This window comes from Fukomys damarensis, unplaced genomic scaffold (genome assembly GCF_012274545.1).
Source record: "Fukomys damarensis isolate Sample0158 unplaced genomic scaffold, DMR_v1.0_HiC HiC_scaffold_15, whole genome shotgun sequence".
Lineage (NCBI taxonomy): Eukaryota > Metazoa > Chordata > Mammalia > Rodentia > Bathyergidae > Fukomys > Fukomys damarensis.
Genome location: NW_022900927.1, coordinates 4562781 through 4585973, shown reverse-complemented (window position 1 = coordinate 4585973; position 23193 = coordinate 4562781). Strand labels below are relative to the sequence as shown.

At 45.2% G+C, this 23193-nt stretch overlaps 1 protein-coding gene across 4 annotated transcripts in view; it reads right to left on the bottom strand.

Moving 5' to 3' along the window:
- Nckap5l (NCK associated protein 5 like) overlaps positions 1-17861 on the bottom strand; it is a 36540-nt gene extending 18679 nt beyond the window's left edge. For all 4 annotated transcript variants that reach the window (XM_010623642.2, XM_010623643.2, XM_010623641.2 and 1 more), the window contains exon 1: positions 17788-17861. The gene's annotated coding sequence lies outside the window, so the exon portion shown is untranslated. The remainder of the gene's footprint in view (positions 1-17787) is intronic.
- Positions 17862-23193: the final 5332 nt, after the last annotated feature.

The following is a 23193-nucleotide window of genomic DNA, read 5'->3' as shown; positions in this document are numbered from 1 at the left end:
GGCCATTCTGGACTTTAAATTAGTAGAAGAAAGGACAGAGGCTGCAGTTAGTTGCCAGCCCTCTTCAGCACAGACAAAGGCCCTCCTTAAACTCAGAGTCCAGCCTGGGAACAGCGGCCACAAAGGTGGCAACGAGCCTGGTCTCCAGCCCTGGTGCCCTGGCCCTCAGCCAAGGCCTTCTGGTCCAAGGAGCCCCTCACTTCCCAGCTGTCCCTTCCAGAATCCTCCAGGGAGAGCAGCAGGAGCCAGAGAGAGGGATGGGCAGCTGCGAGAGGCAGGCTTGGGGAGGTGCACTTGAGTAACAGAATCACTGAACATCAACTGGTCCCCTCAGCTCCCTTCCCAGCTGTTTCCTGGAATCCCTTTCATGGGTCCCAGCCTGTCACACCCAAAAGTCCATTTGTAAACAGCAGCCTCTCGCCCACAGTGAGCACCCCTTCCCGGCCATGATAGCTCTGTGCTGCCCTGGGGCGGGAGCCATGTGAGGACCGAGGCTGGCTCCCAGGGCACTCTGGCCAAAGAGTAATCACATAATCCTGGGTTAAAGCATCTTTCAGCTGTAGGAATTCCAACTGGTGTCCACCCCAGTAGGGAAAGGGGTATACAAGAATTCCTTTCCCTCCTTCTGACAACTGGCACCTGAGATGTAGTAGCAATCCTGAGGCATCCGTCCTGGGAGAAGGAGCCACTGTATCTCCTCAAACAAGCCCTTCCCAGGCACTCCCAGAACCTCTGCACCAGCATCAGGCCCTTCCAGGTGGGGCAGGAGGAAGGCCAGTCCTGTGTTCAGCCTGCAAGCTCCCAGATTTCAACATTCCTCATCCCTGCTCCCTCCAGGCCTCCTCTTCCCTGTCTACAGTGCAACCAACAAAAATAGCAGCTGCTGGGGGTAAGGGGCAGGGGTTCAGACACAATGGGTTTGTTTATAGGACCACACACCAGGGGCTCTGCAGCCAGCAGCCTAGGCCTCACTCCCGAAAGGCCAGCCCATCCTAGATCAGCCAAGGGGATGGGAGAAGCCTCAGGCCAGAAGGCACAATCTCAGCGTTGGGTGAAGCCTAACACTGCAATGTACTTACTTGCTGTGGGACTTCAGGCAAATCACTCACAATCTCTCCGGAACAAGTGTTTTACAGCAAGTAGAGACTATTCCAGAATAGTGGTTCTCAAAGAGTGACCTTGAGGAGTCCATGAGGTTAAAACATTGTCTGCCATTATTACTCATCCTCTCATGAGCATATCAGACTATATTGTGTGAGATCACAACAGACTGAATCAAGGAGCAAAATGAGAAACCCGCTGTCTTCTGCTAAGTCAAACATGAAACACTTACACAAATGAACAATGAAATACCTAGGAATCAACCTAATGAAGGAAATAAAAGACCTTTACATGGAAAGCTATAGTACTCTGAAAAAGTTGAAGAGGCTATCAGAAAATGGAAAGATGACCCTTGTTCTTGGGTAGGAAGAACCTATATAGTGAAAATGGCCATACTTTCCAAAGCTGTTAACAGATTTAATGTAATCCAATCAAAATACCAATAGTATATCTCACAGAATTAGAGGAAACAATCCTAAAATTCATTTGGAACCAGAAGAGTCCTAGAATAGCAAAAGCAATTCTGGGCAACACAGGCAAGGCAGAGGGTATCATAACCTCTGACTTGAAATTATACTACAAAGCTATGGTGGTAAAAACAGCATGGTACTGGTAAAAAAAAACAGACCCAGGATCAATGGAACAGATTAGAAGATGCAGAAACAACTCTAAATACACTTAGCCACCTTATATTTGACAAAGGAGCCAAACACCTTTACTGGAAGAAAGATAGCCTCTTTAATAAATGGTGCTGGATAAACTGGGTTTCTATTTGCCAAACATTAAAACTAGACCTCTATTTTTTACCATGCCCTAAACTCAATCAAAATGGAGTAAGATCTAAATATTAAAACAGAAACACTAAATATGCTGGAAGATAGAATAGGTAGAACTTTTAAAGACATTGGTAAAAAAAAAAATAAAGACATTGGTATAGGCAAAGACTTTATGAACAAAACTGATTGCACAGGAAATATCACAAACAACCGACAAATGGAACCTCATCATCTTAAAAAAGCTTGAGCCGGGGATTTAGCTCAGTGGTGTTGCTGGCTGCCTCACAAGTGCACGGTCCCAAGTTCCATACCCAGTACACACATACACACAAAAACCAACCAACCAACCAACCAACAAACCTGCTCAAAAAGCTTTGCACGACAAAAGAAACCACCAACAGAGTGAAGACATAACCCACAGTATCGAAAAAGGATTTTGCCAGCTGTTTCTTAGACAAAGAACTAATATCTACAATATATGAAGAACTAAAATAAGACACCCCAAACTTAAAGAACCAATAAAAAAATGGGCATCTGAAATGAATAGATACTTCTCAGATGAAATGAACAGACACTTCTTAGAAATGGCATATAAATATATGAAAAAATGTTCAACATCATTGGCCATTCGAGAGACGCAAATTTAAACAAGAGATTCCACCTCACTCTAGAAAGAATGGCTGTTATCAAGAAATCAACCAGTAACACTGTGGGGCAAAAAGAGCCCTTCTAGGGCCAGGGATTTAGCCTAGTGGTTCCAGAGCCTGCCTTGCAAGGATAAGGTCCTGAGTTTGATCCCCAGCACCAAAAAAAAGGAGCCCTTCTACACTTTTTCTTTTGGAGACAGGGTCTCACTTTATAGTTCAGGCTGGCCCTGAACCCATTATGTAGCTCAGGCTGGCCTCAAACTCACGGCAATCCTCCTGCCTCTACCTCCTGAGTGCTGGGATTACAGGTGTGAGCTACCATGCCTGGCTTCCACACTGTTCATGGGAGTATAAACTGGTGCAACCACTGTGGAAATGAGTGTGGAGACTTCTCAAAGAACTAAAACTAGAGGTTCTATTTAAACTAGCTATTCCCCTCCTTGGTATCTTCCTGAAAGAATTAAAAGCATCATACCAGCCAGGTGTGATGGCGCATGCCTATGATCCCAGCACTGGGGAGGCTGAGGCAGGAGGATCACTGTGAGTTTGAGACCAGCCTGGGCTACATAGTGAGTTCCAGGTCAGTCTCAACTACATAGTGAGACCCTGTCTCAAAAAACCAAAAAAAAAAAAAAAAAAAAAAAAAAAAAAAAAAAAAAATCATACCACAGCGATATATGCACACCGTGATTATAGTGGCCCAATTTGTAATTGCTCAATCTTAAAAACAACCAGAATGCCCATTAATTGATGAATGGATAAAGATGTGTTTTTGTTTTTTTAAATACAATCAAGTACTGAACTACTCTGCCATAAAGGACAACCTTGAGGCATTTCTAGCTAAATGGATGCAACTTGACACCATACTCTGAAGTGAGATAAACAGGACACACATGTTTAACTATCACATTGTTTCCCTGGTGTGAGAAACAAAAAGTGGAAATAGAGCTGGGGATTTAGCTCAGTGGTTCTGTCACCTGCTTCACAAGCACAAGGTCCTGAGTTCAACCCCTAGTACCCCCCCAAATTAACAAAAAGTGTAAATAAGGACCATAATGTACAAGAGATATTGGGAAATGTTCAAGAAAATGTTCAAATGAGAAGAGCAAGGTGGGGGGAGGGAGGAAGGAAAGAAGGGACTAGAAAAAAAAGAACAGAAAGAAAAAAATGTAAACAAAGATTTTGTAAATAACGAGGAGTTGAGGGGAGGGAGGAATGGGAAAAAAGATATGTCATATACAAGTACAAATTCTCTATGATGAATGTGATCATAATGTATATCTAAAATATACCAGTAAATGTTTTGCTTGAGAAAAAAAAAAAGAAGAAGAAGAACAGTGCCAGGTGTGGTGGGTGATGTAATCCCAGTGCTCAGGAGGCTGAGGCAGGAAGATTGCCATGAGTTTGAGGCCCACTTGGGCTATATAGTGAGTTCAAGATCAGCCTGGACTACACAGTAAGACCCTGTCTTAAAAGAACAGTGACTTTTTTGTCTTGGAAAATACATAATTATTTTTCATAAAATAAGTTAACATGTAATGGTTTTATTAACGTTTTTCAAAATGAATGCTACAGTAAGTATAAATAGGTAGAACATTGATAGCCAGGTATGATAGCTCAGGAGGCTGAGGCAGGAAGATTGCAAGTTTGAGGCCAATCTGGGCAACTCAAAGAGAGCCTGTCTCAAAATAAAAACAGAAAAGGGCTGGGGATTTAGCTCAGTGGTTCCAGCGCCTGCCTCGCAAGCGGCAAGGGCCTGAGTTCTATCCCTGGTACCAAAACCAAAAAAACAGAAACCAGAAAAGGTTAGGGATTGGCTCAGCAGTAGAGTGCTTGTCTAGTTTGCATGAGGCCCTGGGTTCAAACCCCAGCGCCTCCACCACGAACACACATAATGTAAACAAAATCTCTTCAGGGTCTTGATTTTTGAGTACAGAAGGCTCCTCTGATCAAGAAGTTTGAGCACCACCTTTCTAGGACTGAGCTGCCACAGAACTTCTGTGATGAGGTTTTGCCTGTACTGTCCGCTGTAGAAGCTACTAGTCCCACATGGCTACTGGATCCTTGAAATGTGGCTCATTTGACCCAAGAACTGAGCCTGGCGTATAATTTTAGATGGCCATGTGTAGCTAGTGGCCACCGCACTGGACGCAATCCCTCGACTGCAGCATTCTAGGTCAATGCTCCTTTCCACAGGGAACGGGAGTGGGGAGGGCCCATGTCCCCAGACTTCTGTTACATATTCCCTACTCTCTCCATCCTACCAAAGGAAAGCCGTCCCAGCACGTGACAGTCCTGCCAGCCTCCGCCCCGAGGCGAGGCTCATTGTTGGGGTTGCTCATGCCCAAGAATGACAAATTGTTCCCTAGCTGCTCTCCTTAAACTTATGGCCTATAGTACTTCCTAGCCTCCCATTCTCCCTGAAGGTTAAAGCCAGCACAGGGAAATCCCCTAAGATCTCCTGCCATCACATCCCAGAATCCTCCCAAACACCTCATCTCCCTAGTGGCCTTTCCTTAGCCGAGGTCAGTCTCTCCTGCCCACACAGACCAGATTTCTGTCTTGCTACCGACCTTTCCCATTCCCACCCCTGCAGTGCTGGGAACTGAGCCCAGGGTCTAGCACTCGAGACGAGCTCTCCCCAGCCCTTGCCATTCTGAGAGGAAGACTCACCAAGTTGCCCACACCGGCCTCGAACTTGCCATCCTTTTACCTCAGCTTCCTGAGTGGGTGTGGGCTACCACACTCGGCTTTGTGTGTGTGTGTGTGTGTGTGTGTGTGTGTGCACACGTGCTGGGGATCAAATACACTAAGCATGTGCTTTGCCATTGGGCTAGACCCTGAGACCTCTCATTCATCTTTAAAACTTCTCAGACATCTTTCATTTTTTAAAAAAAATTATTATTTTTGATAGGGTCTTGCTTTGTAGCTCAGGCAGGCCTTGAACTCACTCTGTAGCCCAGGCTGGCCTCAAACTCAAACTCATTGTGCTGAGATTACAGATGTGCACCATCAAGCCCATGACTATCTTTCTTTCTTTCTTTCTTTTTTTTTGGTACTGGGGATCAAACTTGGGCCCTTGAGCTTGCGAGGCAGGCAGCAGAACCACTGAGTCAAATCCCCGGCTCCTATCTTTCATTTTTAAAAAAGAATCCTCTCACTAGATGTGGTAGTGTACAACTGTAATCCCAGCACTTGGAGGCTGAGGCAGGAGGACTGCAGCAATTTTGAGGCCAGCCTGGAATACATAGTAAGACCCTGTCTCAAAACCAAATAAACAGAGCCGGGCATGGTGGCACATGCCTGCAATCCAAGCACTTGGAGGCTGAGGCAGGAGGATCACTGTGAGTTCGACACCAGCCTGGGCTACATAGTGAGTACCAGGTCAGTCTCGACTACATAGTGAGACCCTGTCTCAAAAAAAAAAAAAACAAAAACCCAACAACAACAACAAAAAAACCCAAAGAAAAAACACCCAAAACAAATAAGCAAACAAAATGATCTCATCTTGACATGTCTTCAGATACTGTCCTTCAAAGCCAAGCTTCTCAGAAAGAAAAAAAAAAAGCCATGTTCTCATCCCTTCTTCCCCCCATCCAACTTAGCAGTAACCACCACAACACTAGATCTAAACAGTACATTTCAGTCTTCACTACCTTCCCATGTATAAGTGCCTCTGGTGATCACTTCCCCCATGCTTTTTTCAAGTTTTGAAACATAGCCCACATGGTATACAGATCACCTACTTAAAGTGTCCAGTTCAATGGTTTTTAGTATATTCAGATATGTGCAATCAGCACGTCAATTTTAGAACATTTTTATTTACTTTTATTGCCCCTCTCCTTAGCAATACCCCATCTGCCTAGCGCTAGGTAGCCACTGTTTTCTGTCTACATTTCTCTTTCTCTAGTTCATATGAAGGGAATTATATAACAGGTGGTCTCTTTTGGAGGCAAGGGTTTCTGGGGATTGAGCCAGGAGCATTCTACTGCTGAGGTATAGCTTTAGTTTTTTGTTTGTTTGTTTTGTTTTGTTGTTTTTCTGAGACAAGGTCTTGCTATGTTGTTTTACTTTGTTTGTTTGTTTTTGGTAGCTGGGATCAAACTCAGGACCTAGTGCTTACTAGGCAGGTGTGGTGTGACTGAGGTAAATCCCTGGCCCAAAAGGTTCCTTTTAAAGACCTTCAACTATCCCTGAGTCAAATGGATGTGAGGACCCACATGCCAAACCATACTGAGGGTGAGCAAGGGACGTTTTTAAGATTTGTCCCTGATATTAAGGTGACCTTTTTAAAGCTCTCAACCCACCCCCAGGCCTTGGTGACTCCCTCTGGCAAATAGGACTAACCTAAAACTGGGCATAGTGGTGTGGGCCTGACATAACAGCACTTGGGAGGCTGAGGCAGGAGGATCACCATTAGTTCAAGGTTAGCCTAGGCTACATAATAAGTTCAAGGCCAGCCTGGAATACAAGAAGAAGAAGGAGAAGAAGGAGGAGGAGGAGGAGATTAATTTATTAATAGTAGAAACAGACATTTCTGGACAGATCAGTCAGTATGGAACACAAAACTACATATTGGGAAAGGCAATTAATTCAGAGATGGGCCAGTCCTTGTGAAATTTTGAAGCTTTCAGTCTAGCAGGGGACATAAAACATGCAGATACAAAAATAAGTAGCATTTCTATGGAGTAATCATGAATTATCAGAAAAAAGTTAAGAAAAAAATTCCATTTTGTAATAGCTACAAAACAGTAAAATACTCGGGCCAGGGATTTAGCTCAGTGGTGCAGTGCCTGCCTTGCAAGTGCAAGGTCCTGAGTTCTATCCCTGGTACCCAGGGCAGGGTGGTGGTGGTGGCGGTGTTTGTAAAATACTCAGAGATAAATTTAATCAATAGGATGAAAGATCGCTACATTGAAAACTACAAAACACTTATGAAAGAACATGAAGATATAAATAAATAATAAATAGACATGCTATATTCATGGTTGGAATTAACATTGTTAAAATGTCTACGCTATCCAAAGTAATCTATAGATTCAATGAAATTCCTATCAATATACCAATGACAATCCTTAAAGAAATAGAAAAAAAAATCCTAAATTTGTTTGACACCATAGAAGATTCTACATAGACAAAACAATCTTGATGTAAAAAGAACAAATCTGGAGGCAACACATAACCTGATTTGAAAAGTTCCAAAACTACAGTGATCAAAATGGTACAATTTTGGCATAAAAACACACTAAGCCAATGCAACAGAGTAGAGAGCCCAGAAATAAATAAACACATTTATGGACAACTGGACTTTGATAAAAATGTCAAAAACACACAATGAAGAAAAGACAGTCTCTTCAATAAACAATGTTAAGTAAAAATGTCATAGTATTATATAGCTAAAATGTAACAATAAACTGAATGAAAAAAATGTTAAGAAAACTGGAGGGGCACATGCACAGATATGAAATTTGATCTTTGTCTCACGCCAGCTACAAAAAAAAAATCACTCAAAACAGATTAAAGACTTAAAGATTATAAACTATAAAACTACTAACAAAACACCGAGGAAAAGCTTCAGGACAGTGGTGTGAACAATAATCTTTTTGGATAGGACCCTCCCCCCCAAACATGGGCAACAAAAGCAAAATGGGATTGCATTTAGCTGAGAAAGGCTTGTGCATAACAGTACAATCAGTAGTGAAAATATAACCTGTGGAATGGGAGAAAGTGCTTATAAATCATATAGTTGGCTGGGGGTTTAGCTCAGTGGTTCCACCGCCTGCCTTGCAAGTGGTAGAACCTGAGTTCCATCCCTGGTAATCAATCAATCAATCAATAAAAAAACATATACTTGATAAGGGGTTAATATTCAAACCACATAAACTCAAAGATTCAATAGCAAGAAAACAAATAACCTGATTTTAAAAATGGGCAAAAGACCTACACACATTTCTCAAAAGACATACAAATTGCCAATAGGTATTTTTAAAATGCTCAACTTTACTAATCACCAGAGAAATGCAAATCAAAACATAACAGGGCTGCAGATTTAGCTCAGTGGTTCCGCCACCAGCCTCGAAAACCCAAGGAGTTTGATCCCTGGAACCAAAAAAAAAAAAAAGATAAAAGATAATAAATGTTGGTCAGGATATGAAGAAAAGGGAACTCTTATACACTGTTGGTGGGAATGTAAATTAGTATAACCATTATTGGAAACAGTATAGAAGGTCCTCAAAAAATTAAAAATACATTTACTATATAGCCTAATAGTTCTTCTGCTGCTGGGTATATGGCCAAAGGAAATCAAGTCAGTGTTCTGGAGAGATATCTTGTATTTATTAATTACTGCTTTATTCAAAAGAACTCAGTCGTGAATCAGTCCAATAGATGAATACATAAAGAAAATGTGGCACATACACATAGTGGGATACTATTCGGCCTTTACTGTTTTTTTTTTTTTTGGTACCAGGATTGAACTCAGGACCTTGCGAGGCAGGCGCTGTGCCACTGAGCTAAATCCCAGGCCCACTAATCAGCCTTTAAAATGAAGGAAATCCTGTCATTTACCACCACACAGATGAACCTGGAGGACATTAACTAAACTAGATGAGGTAGGTACACCAAGACAAAATACAGTGATACCTTGGTTCACGAATGGTTCTGTTCACAATTTGGTTCCCCAAAAAACTGTTTTAACAAAATTTTGCTTCCATTCACAAAGTCCACATCAGGTGACAAACACAACTGCAGCCATCTTCTTTACACACAGCTATCTTCCCCAAAATTGTAAAACAAACAGGCTGGAGATTTAGCTCAGTGGTTCTACCCTCCGCCTCGCAAGTACAAGGTCCTGAGTTTGGTCCCCGTTACCAGAAAAGAAAAGAAAAAAATTTTTTATTACATTTTATTATATCCCATTCCCCCCATCCCCCTCCCAGGAGGAGTGAGTTTAAGAGATCTATTATTTTTTGTTTAATTTTTCTGTGGTACTCAGGAATGAACTCAGAGCCTCATGCATTCTGGCAAGTGCTCTATCTCTGAGCTATATCCCCACCCCTTCAAGAGATCTACTACATATCATGGTAGATATGGTTAAAGATATTATATATAGTACTTGAAGACAGCTAAGAAAATGGATGTTAAGTGTTCTCACCACAAAATATGCAGTACTATGCCAATTATCTTGATTTAGCCATTCCACAATCTATGCATATATCAAAACACCATGTACAAACTTGATCCCAGCCTGGGCTACTTAGTGAGTTAGTGAGACCCTGTCTCAAAATAAAAAACAAAACAAAAAAAGGGCTGGGTACGTAGCTTAGTATGAAGGCCCTGGCTTCAATCTCTAGTACCAACAAAACAAAACACCTCAGTATATTATTTACCATAAATGCACCCAATTTTTATTTGTTAATTAAAAAAAGACAGCAGGGCATGATGGTGCATATCCGTGATCCCAGCACTTGGGAGGCTGAGGCCAGCCTGGGCTAGAGGGAGACCCTGCCTCAAAAATACAAAGACATATAGGTAAACAGCTGCATTGTAAAGGAAGTTCCACCAGCAAAGTCTTCCAGAGAATTTAAAAATCAGGAGAGAAATATTAAGCTAGGGCTGGAACAATCTTTCAGAATTTGAGGTGAACTGAGCCCTTAAAGACAGGCTGGATTTAGACGCAAGTGAAAAGGAAGGGGATTGTTATAGGAAGCAGGGAGTAAAAGGAGGAGAAACCTCGCATGTGTACATAAACAGAAAGACTCAATGCAGCTGGGTCTAAGGGCACCTGAAGGTGAGGGTTTCGGGCTCCTCTGGCCCAGGTCAGTTCTTAAATCTTCTCCCATCACCAGGCCAAAGAAGGGAATCACCATCTATCCAACACTCTGGACATAATCTGAGACATATGCCAGGTCCCACAGGAGGCTGTGAGGCAGCAGAGGCTCCAGGAGGTGATGAAAGGGCACGGGAGGATACAGGGGCCCCTGGGCTTTCAGGCTGCACCCACAGCCCCAGCAGAGCTGGGCAGATATCCTTCCAGACCCCATTCCTCCACCCAGTACCCCCCTCCACTCCTGGCTTCACACTTTGGCCCCTTTCTACAAAAGGAATAGGCTCTGTTCAGCCTAACACCTGCACCCAGGCAGCTCCAGTGTTAAACCAGTTGGTGCCATCTAGCTGGAGTCCAAAACTCAGCTTCTAAGTTGCTAGCTTTGCTCTATTACCCTCAAGCTTCCATTGGGCTCTGCTCTTATTTGTGACTACACATGGGTGTCAGGCTTGCTGGGATCCAGTTCTGACTCAGCAAGACTTTAGGTGAAGCTGAAAAAAGTCTAGAACTCCGCTGGCCTCAGGTTTACTATCTGTAAAATGGGGCAAGCCCTCTCTGTGCCTTTCTACTCTCATGGCGTATAAAAGGAGGATGATATGTCTAGAAAAGGATTGCAGCTGAGAAGGCAGGTCCCCTCCTGCAGGAGGGTGGAGGGGTAAGGAGCTTTGATGTAGCCTTTTTCTAAAGTCTGCAGGCTTCCAGGGGAAAGCAGTGGGGGAAGGGAGAGGAGGAGAGAGGAAGGAACAGCAAAGCCAAGAGTTTTAGACTTCTTCTAGCCTGGGGGACAGGAAGTGAGGTGCTGTCTACAGAGGAAATGAGAAGCAGACACCCCCCAACTTCCCCTCAGCCCATAGTGGGGAAAGCAAGCTTCAGCTTTAGGACACATGGGCCCAGAGCTGGGAAAACAGAAGGCAACAGGGTCGGGTGGAGAGGACGCAGAGGAGGGGATCTCTGTTTTGGACACAGTAAGACTCAAGGGGCTCAGTACATCCCACAGACTGGGGGAGCAAGGAGAAAAGCCACTTAAGTGGATAGAGAAACCTAGCACTCTAGTCATGTGGTATCAGTCATGTGGCACCACACCAGCAGTCCTGGCCCAGCTCCTGCCTTCAGCAGTGGCCCATCCCATGTACCTCAGGACACGCCCCTTCGAATGCCCCAAGTTTTGCCCTTCGGGATGTGGCTTTCTTTTCTTTATCAGTTGGCACATATTTGTACAGACTTATGTGGCATAGTATTATACTTCAATACATGTTTACAGTGTATAATGATCATATCAGGATTGTACCTGTCTTTTATTTGCAACCCTTATCACAGCTATAATTTTTTTTTGTACCAGGGATCAAACTACTTGGGACCTTGCACTTTCGAAGCAGGCAGTGGAACCACTGAGCTAAATCCCCATCCCTCAACGGCTATAATTTTATAGCTATTTGATAAATATTGTCACCAGCATATCCTCAGAGACTAGAATGGCCGCTGACACACAGTAAATTCTAAAAATATCTGCTGGCTGAATGAATGGCCTGGGCAGAGGCTGGTTGGGGGTCTAAATCCTGGTATCTGAGTGAAAATGAGCACATGAAGGTGAAAGAATTCTACTCATAAGCTGGGGTCAAGTGGGGGTCTAGAGTCTGAATTTCTATGCCCTTATCTATACACTGAAATCTTCTCTTTTGGTACAGGGGATCGAACTTGGGACCTTGTGCTTGCAAGGCAGGCAGGCTGCAGAACCACTGAGCTAAATCCCCGGCCCTACACACTGAAATCTTAATTCCTAAAGTGACTTACTTAATTTGCAGGCCAGGGTCTTTGAGAGGTGATTAGATCATAGGGGTGTTGCTATCATGAAAGAGATTAGTGTCCTAAAAAAAAAGAAAAAAGAAAAGAAAAGCACAAGCTGGGTGTGGTGGCCTATAACTCCAGCACTCAGGAGGCTGAGATAGGAGGACTGCTGCAAACCTGGGATACATAGTGAACTCAAGGCCATGCTAAACCGGACAGTGAGACCCTGGTTCAAAAAAAAGCACAAAGTTGGACATGAAGGCTGAAGCAGAGGCATGAGTTCGAGGCCAGCCTGGGCCACACAGTGAGTTCAAGGCCAACCTGAAACACATAGTGAGACCCTGTCTCAAAAAACCAAAACAAACCAAAACAAACAAACAAACAAGTAAAATAAATATTTAAAAAGCCCAAGAGAGACCAGATCCCCTTTACTTTCTAAAGTTCCTCCCAGCTGTGGTCATCCATCCTTTTTTTTTTGGTACCAGGGATTCAACTTGGGCCCTTGTGCTTGCAAGGCAGGTGGCAAAACCACTGAGCTAAATCCCTGGCCCCATTCTTTTTTTGGTACCAGGGATTCAACTTGGGCCCTTGTGCTTGCAAGGCAGGTGGCAAAACCACTGAGCTAAATCCCTGGCCCCATCCTCTTCTTGTATGAGGAGGTAGGGACCATACTATGGGACAAGGGAGCAGGTAAGTAGGTCTGGCTGGATAAGTGTGGAGACTCATCACAGGATGCCTCTGCCTTCACCCTTTTTCCTCCCCAGGGCTAGGAGAGAGGCCCTGTACCCCCAGGCTGTGATTTGGACACACTAGTAGCACTATTCAGAAGTCAGTCAGGGCTACTTCTGCCTACATAAGAGCTGGGTCCAAGGAAGGGGGAAAAGTCTAATCAGCGTGGAGGCAGAGGTAGGCGGATGAGCAAGAGAAGAGTCTGGGGTAGGAGCTGCTGTAGGCAGGTTCTGGGATTGTCTCAACAGATCCCTGCACAAAAGGACCAATTATGACCCCCACATCAAACTAGCTGGGAATGAGGTGAATCAGACCCTGGGAACTCAGCTGCTGAGAACTTCAGGGTCAGACCCTAGCAGTTGCCGGGTTCCTAAAGCCCTTTCTAGGAAAAACATCAATCTTCTACCCAGAAGGTCAGGGGCAGAAACAAATTCAGACTCTCAGAAGCAGCACCTACCAGTCAAGCCCTGCAGTCAACAGCAGGAACAGCAGAATGGGGTCTTCTCTGCTTTAAAAATAGCTATAATTATATTTATTTCTACTTATTTTTTAAAGCTTAATGAGTATTAGAAAACTCCCAGAGTTCAAGGACCAGCACACAGTTCAGGGTGCTGTGCCTGACTGAGTTCCTCTCAGCAGCTGGGTTTTTAGAAATCAGTAATAACAGCAATGATAATTCACTTTAATAACAGCCTGGTCTCCACAGGGCTCTTTCATCTGTGTAACTCCCAGAGCTGGGAAAACAGTAATTACGGAGCAGGTGCCACACCCCAGTGATGATGTATTATTAATCCATGAGCGCTGGTGGGAAACTGAGGCCCAGGGAAAAGGATCTCATTTCATATGGAGCTAAGGACCTAGCTGCCACGGGCCGCTGAGCAGTGGGGAGCTAGGGGTACCTGCTCCATACCAGCTGTGTTTTGGGAAGATGCTGAATATAGGGGTATTCATTCCAAACCTGGGTTTGGGGAGAAGATGAGGAAAGACACCAGGTACATGTCCCAAGGCCCTCCCCAGGCTACAGCAGGGCCTGGCGGGTAGCTCTGGCTAAGAGTCAGTGCTTCTGTCCTTGAGCCCTTGCGTCAGCTTCCCAGGGTGCAGCAAAGCAAGCCAAAGGCTGCCTAAGCATCTCCACCATCTCTACAGTACACTCAGGCACCAGAGGGTAAGTGAGGGTTCAGCCCCCCCAAATAGCCCCATGCTACAAGCAGTCTGTGAAGAGGGAGTGGGGGGTTTGGCAGCTGGGCGTGGGGATCAGGCTGAGAACAAGTCAAGAAGTGGGGATGTAGTTCAGTGGTTTGCATATCGTGCGTAATGCCCTAAATTTAACAATCAGCACTGAAAAGGAGGGGGACTGGGGAGGCTGTTCTTAAACCCCAAGCTCATCTCTATAGTTCCCATTCATCCTTGGTACCAGTCCTAAAATAACGTTGCTACTGTAGCCACAGAGGGAAAAGCAGAGACTCAAACTAGGAGGGAAGGGTAGAGATGGAGGCATTTCATATTCACTCTCAGACTACTATGCGCTGAGCACTGTGGCAGATCCTAGGAACAGATACAATCTAAACTGCAAGGAAACCCTAAGGGCCAAGCCAGACAGTAACTAGTGACCTTATCCTCCAATATTAGGGGAGATTTGAACTTTTCTTCAGCATTGTAGAAAGCTGATCAGCATTCCCGGGAGGCCTTGGGGATAATACTCTAACCCTCTAGGGCCCCTCTCTGCAGTCTAGGTTCAACAACTGGCCTTCTCTGCTTTAAATACAACCAGGCTCCCACATGAATGAAAAATAAAGGCAGAGTGTTAACATATAAAACTAGAGTTCAGAGTCAGGAGCTTGCCTCTGATACCACCATATAAATCACTTGCCCCCCTGGACTTCGATTTCCCCATTTTTAATGTGAGTGCATTGGACTAAACTGTCTCTAGGATTTCTTCCAGCCTGTGGGAGCTCTGTGTTGTTTTGATGCGGCGGCAGATCTCAGGTCGATTTACATAAATTTGCATGTTCAATCAGAAATCCCAAACTCCAAGTATAGAAAATCCAATCATCCATTAGTGTAGCCAGACGGGCTGAAGGCGCCGGCCAGGTTCGGATGAGGGCTGTCAAAGCAGACTGTGATAGTAACAGTGACTTGGGGAAGAGACTGGGGGATGTGGGAGTGAGAATGGACATTTCTGAGGCAACTCTGGTCAGCCCAGAGCACCAGTAACCCCACTTTGGCTATCAGGCAAGAGTCCTTTCTCCTCCTACTTCTAACGGAGCCTCTGGCTGTCAAGCCTAGAGCCACACCCCAAGAAGGAACAGCAGCCTCTGCCTAGCAACAGCTGCATCCTTTGCTGGACAGGCATTCCACTATGAGCCACTTTCTGGGAAAAATGGCCTCCCTGAGAGCTTCCATTATCCATTCCAAGGGCTCAGAGCAGTGAGGAAGGTTTCCTTGGGGTCGAACCTTAATGTCTCCTGCTGTAACTTCACCAACAGGGTCCTGGGCAGAGGGTGTGCAGGCCCAGGAGTGTAGGGAGAGGGCAGTGGAGGACAATGTGCCTCATACCTAACCAGTCCCAGGGCCTCTTTAACCACCACCTCTCCTTTAACATTCCTCTTCACCTGGGAGACCAAAGATGAAAACAAACAAGAAGAACAGGAGGCCTTTTGGCTCTTGGGCTGGGAAGCAAGTCCCAACCTGGAGAGATTTGACTCCTGAGACAGCCCTATCCCCAGGAACAAAGGAGCTGGGAAAGGTAGGGTTGGGGCAGCTTCTCTTCGATTCTACTTGGCTGGTTGAAGGCAGCAGGATGATTCCTTAGCCCCGCTGCCTAGGTAGAGAGCTAGGTAGGAAGGGCCAGGGAGTGGGATGGGAAACAGCAGTGAGGCCCTCCTTGTCCTCTTCCATAGGTGGATGAGTATTCTGTGCTCCCTGGCCCAGAACCTAAAACAAGTTCCAACAGCTGGGATGCAAGCTGTCTCCTGGGAATCTGCTTACCCTGCTGGCCCTTGGCTGCCTCCTCTACTCTCAACCCCTCCCCAAAGGCCCAACTCAAAGAGTAGCCCAGCCAGGATGTCTCACCAGAGGTCTCGATGGGTGGGCCAAACCCACCGCCAACAGTTCATATCCCAAGGCACCAGGAGAGTGCAGAACAATGACTGTTTTGAGAATAGCCAGGCAGGATGAGGGAGTCTGCTTCTCTAATCCTAAGTAACTGTGACAACCACCACTCTAGCTCTCTAAATGGAGCCATTCTGCCACAGGACCTTTCTCCCTTCTAGTCACCCACCAGTGGAACCATTCAATACCAAAAAAGTAAAAGGGAATTTTAGACCTTTCTAGTCCCACTAAATCTTAAAGAGGAAAGAGAATGAATCTCAGAGAGGCAAACTGTCTTGGCCAAGGTCACAGAGCAGACTAGGAAAAGCATTGCTGAATTTCTCTCAGTGCGTAGGTTTCTACCTGCCTGCCATGAAGTACCTACTCCTCTGCAGCTCTAGGTTCTCTCTCCTCAGAGGCATGAGCCAGAGAAGGATGTTGGAGGGCTGAAGCCACAACACACATGGACCAAATTTTGAAAACAAATTAACCGTATAGGAATACCCTCTTCAGACAGGAAGATGTGGTTTCTCTAGGTTAAGAACCCACTGATCCCCGTTTGTTCTTAGAAGTGTGTGTTTGGGGAGAGGCCATTTGAGAAGTGAATTTCGTTGATCTTCTGGCCATACCAAGGGGTCTGAGAGCCAACTGGGAAGATGTCTGCAGGATAAAGGCTGCGACAAGGCAGGTGGGTGACATTCATTTTCCCCAAAAGCACTGACCACATAATGGTTAGATATGGACCCCTCTACACTGTTTCCCAAGGATCACCCTTGTTCCAGGGCTCTGCGTCCCACTACTTCCTCTGGCTAACAAGTGTGTTTAGACGCATGGACCCACGGCGGAGGTGTGGATTGACAGGGAGGGAAAAGAGGGGACGCCACTACAGTCCCCTGGCCCCTCAGGAAGGCAGGCCTTTAAGAAGCAGCTGCTGGGCAGGCTCACTTGATCCAGGACTGAGTCGCCTGGAAAATCAGACCTATGGAAGGCAAGGGCTCTCTGTGCCCTTGGGGCAGTGCCAGGACTGGAAAGACTGAGGGACTTTGGGTCTAGTACAAAGAGAAGCTGGGGTAGGACAGCCACTTTCTCAGGCGGGCTAAACCAGGGGAGTGGCGGGCACAGATAGATTTTCTGCATTCTTCTGGCACCGCAGTCAGGGCACAGAGAACCTTTTCCGCAGGCCCTGCCCAGTCCCTATTCCCTGCCTAACCCTTCTCTCTCCTTCAGCATTTCTTCAGGGTGCAGACGGCTGGCCGGGCTTCCTCCTCCTTCCCGAAGCCCCTCAAAGCCTCAGAAGGGCTGTTCCCAGAGACCAGGTCTCCGCCTCTCCCTGCCTCCCCCATGCCCTACCGCCCTAGGCCACCGGGACTGAAGGAGTGAGAAGAGCAGCCCCAGGCTCGTTTCTGCGCCTGCGCTTCGGGGAGAGCGCCCCCCAACCCTGCACCGCTGCGCAGCACCGGACGGTGGGATACGGGTGGGGTGGGCTGCGCAGCTGGGACAAGGTCAGTGCTTTCAAAGAGGGAGGGAGGTAGGCCACCGGAACATCCCCCACTCCCGAAAGTTTCCCTTCCGGGGCCACGGAGTGTGCGCGAGGATGGCGCAGGGGGCGGGAGGGGGTGGGGTAGGGTGGACGGAGTCGCAGCCGGACCCCTGGGACAGTGGAGCGGGAAGGAAGGGCAGGCCGCGAGGGGCGCGCAGGAAGCCGTGATACCCCCTACGACCCAAGGTTGCCAGAACTGCCTTACTCTGCACACTCCCCAGCCCCCCGACCGGAGCTTACATAGCCCCCTACCACCTCACCGCCCTTTAAATCCCTAGTAGGCCTGAAACTCACCGAAATCAGGTGTTGAGCTGGGCCAGGGCAAGCTAGATCTGCAGGGTCCATGGCCGCGGCTCGGGGGCGGGGGGCAGAGAAAGGGGGGTGCCGGAGCCGCCTCTTGATGTCAAGGCTTTAAAGGGGCCAATGAGTCCCGCCCCTCACCAAGACCCCGCCTTCCTCCTCCAGCACAGCCAATCCTCATCTATTCTAGCTGCACGCTCCTCCCAACTCCCTCCAGATGTTCCCAGGACAAGAGCTAAGTCTGCCCGGCTGGCGCGCGCTGCTTCCGCCCGGGTGGGAAGGGCCTCCCTTCCCCCCACGGGGAAACAGTCTCGCAGCCCCGCCTGGTAAACCTCACCAACGTCTCGGTAGGGGATATCAGGCTGGTTCAAGGGAGTGGGTGAGCGGGGCGTCCAGAGAAAACTAGGTAATGCCCGAGCACACGGGCGTGCGCGTCTGCTTCTTGTGGGGCTGGGCGGGCACGTGTATATGTGGTTGTGAGCGTTGGAGTTTGTAATTTGTCTTTCTGCGTACGTGTTGAGTATAAGTCCAGGGGATGAGCCTTAAGTCCCTCCTTGGCCTTGAATGCTCCTGCCTTCTTCCTCCACGATCTTCCCAGAAATCTGGAGAACTGGGCGCTTGGAACAGGCGTTGCCTGTTGGAGAGCAGTGTTGGCTCTTTTTGTCTTCATTGGTTTAAGAGCGGGGAGGGAGTACAAAAAAGAATATATAGCATTTTGGCCACTTGCTATCCGGGGAGACCAGTTCCAGCCATCTGTGTAAAGAGGAAACAATTCCAACAACCCACCCAGGCCCCTGCAGAGACTTCTCGGCCCTCTCAATACCATTTTCATTGGTCTTTAAACATCTGAAAAAATAAAACAAACAAACAAACATCTGTTTGTCAAGGTGTATTAATCTTCACAATTCAAGTTGTGCTGATTGGCCCACATATGCAGGTTCTGAATTGAGTTCTACAGGGATTTTCAAAGGTGTCCCTAGACACTTGTCTGCTTCTTTTATTAAAATTGCTTCTCTTGTAGGTATACACAGGATGTGACTTAAAAGTATCCAATACAGTCCATTAAAGGAACATAAACACTGAGGGAACATTGGATGGTCACATTGGTTAGGATTAAGAGTTCCTCTTTGAAAGAGGCTTCTTATTTAAAGTGGGGCTTGAAGAAATTTGAGTAGGATTCAGGCAGGATAAGGACAGAGGAGAATTAGAAAAGAGCAAATTGCCAGCATGGGCCAGTGTTCAGATTAAATTGGTAGGGTGGGAAGTGCCAGAAGCTAATGCAGGAGGTTTTGTATGGAGATCAAAATGATATAGATTTGACAGATGAGAAAAGTTACTTTGGGTTCTTGATCCAGGTATAACTTGATAAAAAGTGTCTGAGGACATTTGTTTGAGCCTAAGAGATGATACGACATTTACTAATTAAAAAAAATTTTTTTTTCTTCAATATAGGATGAACTCAGAGCCTTCTCCCTGAGCTACATCCCTATCCCTTTCCTGAATTTTTGTAATTTGAGGCAGTGTCTTGCTAAATTATACAGGCTGGGCTGGATCTTCCTGCCTCAGCCTTGCATAATGCTGGGATTATAGCTGTGTGCCTTTATGTCCAGCTCAATTTTTTGCTTAAAAATTTTTTGGGGGTACTGGCGATTTAGCTCAGTGGTGCCACTGTCTACCTCCCAAGTGTAATGTCCCGAGTTTGATCCCCGTAGCAAAATTTTTGTTTTCTTTTTTCAAAACTGCACCACTATGCCTGGCTTAGTAATTTTTTTTGGGGGGCTACCAGGGATTGAACTCAGGTCCTTAAGCTTCCCAGGCAGGTGCCTGAACCACTGAGCTAAATCCCTGGCCCTTAGTAATCTATTTTTTTAAGATAATTTTTCAATTTATTTCATATTGAAGACCATACGTGATTTTGATGAGATTATTTTTAATAGGTTTTGCAAAAAATTGAGGATGAAGGGGGAAAAAGCTGCTTAGACCGTATGGCAGAAGATACCATCCAAGTAATTTTTAAGAGAGGAGGTTTAAATATGTTGATCTAGGTCAATAAAGAATTCCTGGTAATTAGAATATAAACTATTAATACAATAGAAGTTATTACTATGTCCTTGAATACTATACGTTAGAGAATTTTTTCAGCATATTTGTTGATTCTTTGGTATCTATTTGGCACAATATTGAAACAGGATTAAACCAGGACCCTTTATTGAGAGAATATTTAATGGGCAAGAAATTATACCACTTTTTGTACACTTTGTGGTACACCGAACTGCATCTCCTAAAATGATACAGCCAAGTCCTAACTCCCGGTTCTGTGACTGTGACCTTATTTGGAAACAGGAACTTTGAATGTGCAATTGACTTAAATATTCTGGATTCAGATTGGTTCTAAAACCAAAGATGGGTGCTCTTGTAAGATGAGCCGAGGGCACAGAGACACACACTAAGGAAAAGGCCATAAGAAGTCCTGCTTCACATCTTTCTCATCCTGGGGCAAGCAGGCCAGTCCAAACATTTTCCTAGAAATGGAAGATGCACAGATATGAAGACAGAAATATGCAGGTCTCTTAAGGTCTAGAGATGGATTTAGTTCTAGTCCAAGTCATGGAGAAATGTTCTCCACCACTTTAGTGATAAAGGATACAGTTCTATAAAAAAAATGCCATAAATTTGAAAAGATTTGCCAGGTGTGCTGGCACACACCTGTAATCCCAGCACTCAGAAGGCTGAGGCAGGAGGACTGCTGTTCAAGACCAGCCTGGGCTACATAGTGAGTTTCAGGTCAGTCTCAACTACATAGTGAGACCCTGTCTCAAAGAAAAAAAAAATTTGGAGAGATTTGTTGAAACAATACAGTAATATAATTGACCATATTTGGCGTCAGAGTAAAACACTCTCATATTTTCTGTTTTTTAAGACATACATTTTTTAGACTTTTTGGGTACCGGGGATTGAACTCGGGACATTGCACTTGCAAGGCAGGTGGCAGAACCACTGAGCTAAATTCCTGCTCCTTTTTAGATTCTTAAATAACCTTTTTTATCTTCTACATCTGTAATCGCTGGATTGTGCTTTGGCTAAGTCCTTAAGTATTCTCACCTTTTAGGTTTTCTCCTCCACTTTCTTAGGGTAATAAATGTTCCGTAAGTGTAGTTCTTCTTTTTATTTATGTGGTCCATATGTACATAGAAGAGCTTAGCATGTATAATGCTCATGCAAGAAATGTGTAATTTGAATATATCCATCAATAAATCAATATGATGACGATTCTCCTACTCCTGTCTTGATCTTGCCTTTGAATGTGTCCCTGCTTCTTCGAGATTTCTACCCTTGATAGAAAGGCCACATGGTCTTGACAATCCAGCTGGCCTATGAGTCAACAGGGAGTGTCCACAGCCATCTCAGGTGCAGGATACTCCAACCTGAACATGACTTCAGCCTCAGCTGACCTGCCCACATTCTCACCTCAAGACTCTCTCCCTCCTAACCCTTGCACAGTGCCTCCTTGTGTCTGGCAGAAGAAAAACAGTCATCTTCCCATTTGAGAGCCAGCTGAAGCAGGCAAACCTGGCAAAGCTGCTTGCAGAGCCATTGCTTCTCTGAAGGAAAGCGGTGCCACCATCTTTAAGCTCTGCTGGTATGTCTCTGAAGTTTCACATTCTCTCTGCAATATCCCCCCTCTGAAGAAGTACCCCTAACTGCTGTGAGGGGGCAAAGGGTGAAGACAGCTCTGGCTACTTGGAGCCGAAGAGGGTCGTAGTTGTGATCAGCAGTTAGTTACTCTACAGGGGCTCTATCTAAAGGCCTTCGATAGGTACCAGGCACTGTCATCTTGGTAGCTGCATAGCTTTAAAATCTCTGACCAGTAATCTCAGTGGAAGACCTCCAAAATGATATAGGGGAAGAGATGTAACTCCCAAACCCGCTAGATATCTGAAACACGAGTTCCTGTTCTCTAACATTGAAGAATGAATTCTAGGAACAACGGAGGTTAAGAGTAGGAAAAATTTATTGAGGGAAAGAAAGCTTCTGTCTAAGGAGACAGAAGGGGGACTAGAAAGTGGGTGGCCCAGCAATCTATTTTTAATTATTATGAAATATTCCATTGTATGATTTTGTCACAGTTTATTTACTCATTCTCTGGTTGATAGATATTTGGGTGTTTTCAGATTGGAGCTTTTTAAAAAAAATTTTTGTGAGGGGTCGGAGATTAGCTCAGTGCTTCTGCCTCCTGCCTCGAAAGTGCTAGGTCTCCACCCCCCAAAAAAAAGATGTTTAAAAAAGTTATTTTTTGTGAGATAGGGTCTCACTATATAGTCAGCCTGGCTGGCCTTGAACTATGCAGCCCAGGCTGGCCTCAACTTGTGGCAATCTTCCTGCCTTAGCCTCTCTGGTGATGGGAATACAGGCGTGTGCCACGACACCTAGCTGGGGTTACTGTGAATAAAACTGTATATATTCTTGTGCAAATCTTTTTATGGACATATATTTTCACCTTGTTTTTTGATGATATATAACAACATCTTTGGAACCTCACAGCATTGACTTTTACTCAGACATCCAATATTTATTAAATGGGGATCAGTGGGCTAGTGGGATTATAACAAAAATTGACATAGTCCTTTCTAAGTCTTTGAGAGAAAAACCTTAAATCTTCCAGGCATATATAATTATTTTTGGATGCTTGCAAATAACTGAATTTTTGGAAATAAACATCTACATGACTTTTACTTTTCATTCACATGTATGCCCTTGTTTAATAAACACAGCTTGAACATATGCATTTTTCAGAGGAAATAACTCCCCTCCTTACTTACAGGCTTTGACATACTTGATAGCTTAGGTGTTCAATTTTTGTAGATTCTCTATTGTTATGGCTTGTGTTTATTTTCCCACTATAAACATTTATTAGCTGTGGCTTGTGTTTAGATGCTCCCCCAAAGCCTCATGCAGATGAGGCGGGGCTTTCTTAGGAGTTACAACCATCAACAGTGCTGCAGGGGTAGAGCCACCCAAGCCCTTTGGAGTTCACAACTTGCCAGAGATTGCCAGGGTTGCTGGAAGTGGAACTGTGGGATTTAATGTTTGCCCTGCTGGATTTTCGACTTGCTTTGTTTCCATTCCTTTGTATGCTCCTGTCTGTAATTTTTGGAATGGAAATGTCTATCTTGTGCCATTGAATGTTGGAAGTGTTTAACTTTCCTTTCACTTGTGCAGGGGTTTACAGCTAAGAATTTCCCTTAAATCTCAGAGGAGGGCAAGGGATTTAGCTTGGTGGTGCTGTGCCTTATTGAAACCACAAGGTCCTAGAGGGACCAATGGAAAACTGTTTAATGGGTATATTTCTGAGTACTTGTACATTGTAAAATTTTGTACTGACAAAAAAAAAAAAAAAAA